The 7,700-nt window shown below is 36.7% G+C and overlaps 1 protein-coding gene across 16 annotated transcripts in view; it reads right to left on the minus strand.

Moving 5' to 3' along the window:
- Window positions 1-6,586, minus strand: part of RNF182 (ring finger protein 182) — a 137,861-nt gene extending 131,275 nt beyond the window's left edge. For 12 of the 16 annotated variants that reach the window (XM_074987627.1, XM_074987633.1, XM_074987629.1 and 9 more), the window contains exons 1-2: window positions 6,354-6,586; window positions 5,632-5,783 (exon numbers count right to left, since the gene is read on the minus strand). The gene's annotated coding sequence lies outside the window, so the exon portion shown is untranslated. Of the gene's footprint in view, window positions 1-3,556; window positions 3,584-4,572; window positions 4,737-5,631; window positions 5,784-6,353 lie in introns of those variants that run through there. The other 4 variants (XM_074987624.1, XM_074987618.1, XM_074987621.1 and 1 more) reach the window with 3 other exon arrangements.
- Window positions 6,587-7,700: the final 1,114 nt, after the last annotated feature.

Consider the following 7,700-nt stretch of genomic DNA (forward strand, 5'->3'; position numbering starts at 1 on the left):
GGCATGGAGCTCATAGAGGCATCATAGCGGAGTCTTGGCCAGTTTGGGAAATTGTAAATGGGGCCTGATTTTCAGAGACTGGGTACTTTATACTTTGAAAACCTATACACATGTAAGGATCGGGCTTCCAAAAAATGGAGTTACTTAAAATAACTAGCCACATTTGAAAACTTAGTCTAGCAAATTCTATAGATCAGAAAGGGCCAATAACAAAAGGATTGAGTCACTGAAGCAGCCTAACCAAAAGAAAACCTTCATTTCTAATGTCATTCAAATCATACAATTCAGATCAGACATTCAAAATTCAGTGTCTGTTCCCTTGGCAAAGAGCAATATTTCAAAATTTGGTTTGGTTCCAAATGAAAATAACAAACAAAGCAAAAACAGCAAAACACTGAATATTCCTATAAAACATTCCCAAACAAAGTATTAACTTTAGGTTAATTGGAATATTTTGATGGACACAAGGTATTTCAAAACAATTTTGACTTTCAGAAATTGGATTACATTTGTACACATTACAAAACTAACAGTATCAAAACATTCAGTTGCATTTACTTGATACGGCACATTTCATTTAAGTACTTCCCCCCCACACTTTTTTTGGAAATGTAGTTCAATTCTACATTATCCTCACAAAACATTTTGATTTTGAAGAAATGGCATTTTCCAATGAAAAATCATTCCATCTGAAAGTTTGTGACCGGCTCTAATTAGATGCACCAGGGTAGGGAAAGAGCACATGTACCCAAGCTGACAGATAGATAGCCAAACTTAATCCTACTAGGATATAAAACAATTGATATGTGACCTGAAAAAAGGCTAATGGAAACATCAACTGACCCATTTCAGAGACACAGTGATGCTAGAATTACAGAAATTAATGCTGATTAGAGGATGCAATTGTTCAAAGAATATTTCTATTGCACACTAATCTCTGGATATCCTGTGGGGAAATCCTTTGAATCCAGCACCTAATAAATAAATCTGGCACGTGAATAAACACTCCACAAAGCTATTACTGAAATGTGATGCACCTGCTAAGAGAGTATTGCTGTGCATTAGCTTGTGTAGTGCCATGGCCTTTTTAAACTGAAATTTGATAATGAAGCGAGCAAACCCAATAAAGCAAATATGCTTCCTCCTGTATAATACTTTGAGTGTAGTGTGACAATCAGTGACTTCCTATGAAGAAAGCAAAGCAGAATTCTTGTGCACTTTTAGCAAAATTATATATGTGATTATGTGCCAAGAATGCCCGGCCACTATGTACATTGGACAGACTGGATGAAACCTTTGCCAAAGAATAAATGGGCACAGAGCAGACATCAAGAAACTCAATACACATAAGCTGGTCAGTGAACACTTCAATGGAGTGGGCCATTCTGTTAAAGACCTGAGAATTTGTGTCCTGGAACGCAGAGAATTTAACAACAGATTAGAGCAAGAGATTTGTGAGTTAGAGTACATATTCAGATTCAACACATTAACACATGGCAGGACAATTAATACCCTCCACCCCCATCCTTCAATCCTATTTGATTTGTCAGTTTTTATTACAAAAAAATTTTTTTTTGGTCCTCTGCACTTATAAATGTCAGTCTGTACTGGAAATGAAATTCATCTGATGAAGTGGCTCTGTCCCACGAAAGCTCAACACCAAATAAATCATTTTGTTGGTCTTTAAAGTTCTACATTTCTGCTGCTTTGTTTTGCTGGAGTACAGACTAACATGGCTACCTCTCTGTTATTATTCCTATGAAGATGTTAACAGAGTCTGAACATGCTGGACCTGATTCACTACTGCATTACTCTAGTTTTATGCCAGCAAAATTCCAGCAGTTTTTAACTGGTCTTGGGGCGCAATGTGGTTTCATCCACTTCCTCCTGGATACACTGTACACAGACATTCAGGGACACATAGGGCCAAATTCTCCTTTTACTTACACCAGTTTTCCCTGGCGTAACTCCATTGTCTTCAGGACAAAAAAGCAGTCAAGTAGCACTTTAAAGACTAACAAAATAATTTATTAGGTGATGAGCTTTCGTGGGACAGTCTGTCCGACAAAAGCTCATCACCTAATAAATTATTTTGTTAGTCTTTATAGTGCTACTTGATTGCTTTTTTGTTTTGACAGAATACAGACTAACACGGCTATCTCTCTGTCTTCAGTACAGTTAGTTTCGGCTCTAACTGTGAGACTGGAGAATTTGAAACAAGGTATATAACTACATGATTATGAAGTTGCCACCTGTAGAGTGTAAATCAAATAACCAGAAACAGTGTGGTCTAGGGGACAGAACACTGAACTGGGACATGGGAAACCTGTCTCAACCATCAATTTGCAGCACAACCTGCATGAAGTAAATCACTTCCCTCCCTGTGGTTTCATATTACCCATCTGTTGAAAATAAGGAGATAAAAATATTGCCCTAAAGCTCTTTGACATTTACAAATTAAAAGTGCTATATAATAACTAAGTATTGTTAATATTAACAATAGAATAGGACAAATAACTTATAAAAATAAATATAAATTCCCAAACATTTCCTTGACCAAGAATAGGAATTCCCTTTGTTTGCATTTGTGCCTGCATAGTACTAGCTTTCAGTGAATATTCTAGCAAGCAGGTTCACTCGCAGCAGCTACAGTAAAGTCTTTCATATCCAGCAGCCCAGGACCAGAAGGCTGCTGGATAGCCAAATATTCTGGATAATAGAGAGGTATACCTAGCAATGCATAACACTAAAGAAAGACAAGATTGGATATTGAGAAATAAACAAAAACGGATGCAGAGTACTTTATTTAAAACAACAGTAGTATTGTACACTGTAAACTTCCACTGTATTTGCTGCATTTATTTGTATTTACTTTCACTATACTGTACTTACAGAAAATGTAACTAAACTTTCCTCTATTTACTTATGGTTAAAATGGCAGTTTTGAGCCATTTTGAGAGTTCTGGATAATAGAATGCAGGATATAAAAGTGTTTACTATACTTCTATGTGAACAGTAGAGAACATACATGGAAAGTGAACACAGGACTTGTAAAATGGAATATATGTACTGGAAACTTAATTCTAACCGTCAGTTGTATAACCAAGGAAGAAGAAAATACCAAATTAAAAAAAAACCAGACGTGAAATTTCAAACTGCTTGTGAACAATCAGTAGACCAAGAATCAAAGTATGTTCTATTCACCAAGCAACAAATGAATTAAAGAAAACCATAAACTGCTCATGGACAATTCTGAAAAGAGAGACCAAATTCATTGAATAAATTATTTGCTGTAAATCACTCACTCTGCCTTAATTAACAAGCATTGTGTACTCAACTTCATCTGCAGCATCTTAACAATCTGCCCCTGAGAGTCAGCGTCCCTGAGAAATTAATCATTTTACTTTTAAATATGTTTTCATGACACAATAGTCAAAAATAATGACAAAGGCAATCTGGGAGAGACAACTAACTAGTGGCACTTGAACTGCAGTTAGGTTTGGACTACTACTGCAAACAACTACTTAACAGACCATTTTGAGGCAAGATAACCTACCTTGCTAGATGCCACAATTTCCCTAACAGTCATCAAACCCTGCAACAATCCTAATCCAACACTGTTCCCTGTTCTGCCATATTCTGTCCCTGGACTGACACTGACACAATTAGCTTTTCATTGCATATTCCAATGAGATAAGCAGTTCATGTGGGAGTGGGCATGGGCTGCTTGACAGTAAAGGTTCTGGCAGGGTGCCTGGAGGACTCCATGAGATTAGAGATATTAGCTATTACTTTTGAGGTGTAACATCAAGATGATTGTATGAATTTTCTAGGAGACGCTCAGACAAACCATATAAAGGAGTTAATCGCTCTCTCTACACCAGGGCAATGGAAAAAGGCAGACAACTACATCTCTGGATTGGAGAAATGGACTGCATAATTCACATACAAGACCCTATCACTGCAAGTTACTGAATCTTTTTTCCTGGGAATATCTGCCACAAGTAACAAGGAAGGAGATTGACAGGACAGCACAGGGGCTTGTTCAAGCAATCACTACTTGGTTCTAAAAGGCAAGTGACAGGACAGGACCCCATACTTCAGAACATTAAGAAAGTTCAGGACTGTGGATAAGTTTACATGCTGAAATTCTGATTTTTCTAAATCTGTTTGTCCACCTTTGCTGGAATCCCCAACCAGATTTTCTCTATTTATTGTTATTACTTATGCGTGTTACAGTAGTGCCTAAAAGCCATAACCACATCTCAAAGTCCCATTGTGCTAGGCATACACTGAGAGATTGAACTGCTTACAAACTAATTAGTCATGACATACAAAGCTGGGAGGGGGAACAGAGGTACAAAGTTTATCTGAAGTCACACAGCAGATGAATGGTAGAACCAGGAACAGAAAACTTGTCTCCTGACTTGTTAGCCCAATGTTCTATGCATTATATCCATAAGATCACCCTAAGCCTGTTTTGATACACATTACCATGTTAAACAGCAACAAATGTAGCTAGCCAAACATCATTAAATTCTCTGCACAATAGGGCACTGTGATCATACATACATTTCTCCCTCTCTTTTATTTTCAGTGAAGCCAGGTGGTTGTGTTCTTTGACCTCTCTGCCTCCAACTTGATAATACACTCCTAGGTTCATTCTTTCTTGTGCCATTTTCAACATGGTAGAATTTCTTTCATTCTCATTATCCAAGGAGAGTGAGAAAGTCTGGCTGAGATAAAATAAAACTTCATATAGGTAGATCATTTTCTCCTATGCAATTACTCCGGGAACTAAATAAATGTCAGTCTATTGGACAGAAAACAATGAAAGAAACGAAGAATATTCTTGGACAAAAAGGCATCCTTCTATACAATAGTCAAACCGAGGTCAAAACTATCTATATTAAAGTGACGATGTAAGAGGATGCATAGAATCCTGTTACAGATACACATTAAATTATACAAATATCTTCAGGTAAAGGACACAAAATTGTAGCTATGTGATTCTGAACTATTGTTCCTGATAAGATATATGCTTAAACGTCATCTGGACAAGTATAAGTATCAAGCTCTTTTGTCCTCTCACACTGGGGTAATTCTGTTTACTACAGAGGATTTATGCTTCATTCACACCAGCATGAAATGAGAATCAGGCCATACACTATTTAAATTATAGATATACACAAACTCATTTTATATCTAATTATTATTATTTAGTATTTGTATTACAATAACACCCAAAGACTCCTGTCAGGAACATTGTGCTGAGCGCTGTACGTACACCTAAAATGACATGCTCGCTGTCCAAAGGAGTTTATCATTTAATAGAGTATTTTCTCATAAACAAGTGGATAGAGGGAGTCAGTGGGGCATGCAAAATTTCCTCATTTTAGGTGGACTGAAAGTCTGATTTTTTTTCTGTTACAGATGTAAAAGATAATCTGGGGAGAAAGATGTAGTCTGGGTAAAAATTATCCCTGGTTCAACCCTGCTGAAGGCACAAACCTAATCACAAAGATGATTTTAACCCTATCATTTGTGAATGTGATCTAATCCCCACCTAGACAGCTTAATATATAGTCAGTTTTTCAATTTCCCCCATGCAAGATAAAGCAGATACTGCACCTTATATTCACTTGAGTAATCTCAATGTAGCAAGAGAGACTGCTCAATCAAAGATGGATTCACACAAAGAGGCATGATTGGTCCTGCATCTGTCAAAGGTATTGCGCACAATTTGGATGAATATTTTCTTCTGAAACTGAAGGGATGCCCTGCTAAAAATCAAACCAGGTGACACGTAAGAGAGATTGTTTAGCAACAAAGAATTATTCAAGAGAGAGGGGCTGAATTTTAAATTGCCAACCTTATTGGTGGTGATTTATCTTTAACTGTACTTGCACACATAGAATCGAATTTAAGTGATAAAATGGACACATATTTTATAGGGCCTGTTGTGCCCTGCCTTTTTTAGCATTTCAAAAATGAACTTGCCAACTAAATAAAAATTACAAAGACAAAAAACTTATTAACTTTTCACTATTTTTGATATTTGGTTACTTTTGCATTGCATTACTTTTGCAGTTAGGTTTCTTACTGCCCATATTATTCTCTTGTGGCTGTCGTGCTAATAACAGTGCTACGGGGGATGGTGTACATATATCTACCACTTTCCAATATCTGTGTAATACTCAGTTAAATATAAAATTCATATAAACATTTCTAATTCTTTGGAAAATTCACATTAGCTTTTTAATAAGATTTACAAGTAGGAGCTCAGTCCAGAAGATCATCCCTATTTAGGAGCACATTTAAAAGATGGTGCTTTAAAGTTAAGCAACACATACCTTCCAGAACAGGAATGGACTTAAGTATGCGTTTAACTGCTTTCTTCGGGCCTGGGTGTGTTAAAATGATGACGATGATAACATGCTTCCTCTATTTTTAAAAATCATCCTTTCACTGCTTTCGTCAGCCTGTTCCTCACAACTGTGGAATGACAGTTCTTTCCTGAAGAAAAATTCTGTTTCTTTCAGATCAAGAATACTTCTTTTTGTCAACTGCTCTCCAGTTAAAAAAGGAGGAGCGTTGGAATGCTTTCCTGGTCACAGATAGTACAAGTAGTACTGGAATGCCATTTCAGCTTCCAAAAATATTTTAGAACAGAGTTCCAGAATGTTGTGTTGGGATTTGAACTACAGCTGTGAATTCCAAATTGGAGGGTTTCAGAGCTCGTCCACAAGTTTGATGATTACTCTTGACATCCTTAAGAAAGAACTTTGAAATGTTAGGTGTAGATAATTCAGAGAATTCATATCAAGACCACTGCATATGTATTAACATGCATCTCCTTATCTTTTATTTCGTCAGCTTGTTGAATATATGGCTTTAATTATTCTGTCTGATTGTGCATTCAGGTATAGTAGTTTTTAATGCTGGCCACATCAAGAAAAAACCCTACAATGTTAAAAAAAGTGTCTGGAAATAACTTCTAGACTCTAATCAAACTTTTCATCTCAAATTCATAGGTTGAGGCAAATGTGACCCTCTGACAAGGGAATATTGTCTAACATTAACACAGCTCAGTGATTGCTTAATAAATTCTCTTCTCTCCTTCAGATCATGAAATTTGTCACATATAAAATCCATCAGTGGGACACTATCATACCGGGATATAAATTATATCGGAAAGACAGAACAGGTCGTGCGGGTGGCGGAGTGGTACTATATGTGAAGGATAATATAGAATCAAATGAAGTAAAAATCCTAAAGGAATCAAAATGTTCCATAGAATCATTATGGATAACAATTCATTCCTCTAATATGAATATGGCATTAGGAATATATTACCGACCACCTAACCAGGACAGTGATAGTGATGCTGAAATGATAAGGGAGATTAGAGAGGCTATCAAAATAAAAAACACAGTAATAATAGGAGATTTCAATTATCCCCATATTGATTGGGTGCATGTCACCTCAGGACGGGATTCAGAGATTAAATTTCTTGATGCCTTAAATGACTGCTTCTTGGAGCAGCTAGTACAGGAACCCACAAGGGGAGAGTCGATTCTCGATCTAGTCTTGACCGGAACGCAGGATCTGGTCCAAGAGGTAACTGTTACTGGACCGCTTGGAAATAGTGACCACAATATAATAACTTTTAATATTCCTGTGTTGGGAAGAACACCGCA

Source organism: Carettochelys insculpta, chromosome 2 (assembly GCF_033958435.1).
Source record: "Carettochelys insculpta isolate YL-2023 chromosome 2, ASM3395843v1, whole genome shotgun sequence".
In the NCBI taxonomy this organism is placed as follows: domain Eukaryota; kingdom Metazoa; phylum Chordata; order Testudines; family Carettochelyidae; genus Carettochelys; species Carettochelys insculpta.